We start from the raw sequence: 427 nt of genomic DNA on the forward strand, positions 1-427 counted from the left end.
TCATATGGAAGCACAAAAGACCTTGGATAGCCAAAACAACCCTGAGCACTAAGAGCAATGCCAGGAGGATTACTATACCAGATTTCAAGCTATATTACAGAGCTATAGTCATAAAAAACAACACGGTACTGGCACAAAAAAAAGACCCATAGACCAATGGAACAAAACTGAAGACCCAAATATGAGCAAATGCAATTTTAGCCGCCTGATATTTGACCAAGGGGCCAAGAACATTAACTGGAGAAAAGATAGCATGTTCAGCAAATGGGGCTGGCAAAACTGGATGTCCACTTGTAGAAGAATGAAACTAAACTCCTATCGTTCACCCTGCAAAAAAGTCAATTCCAATGGCTCAAAGACCTCAATGTAAAGCCTGAAACTCTGAAACTCTTAGAAGAAAACGTTGGGAAAAACCTACAAGATATAG

Source organism: Nannospalax galili, unplaced genomic scaffold (assembly GCF_000622305.1).
Source record: "Nannospalax galili isolate Female #2095 unplaced genomic scaffold, S.galili_v1.0 scaffold846, whole genome shotgun sequence".
NCBI lineage: Eukaryota > Metazoa > Chordata > Mammalia > Rodentia > Spalacidae > Nannospalax > Nannospalax galili.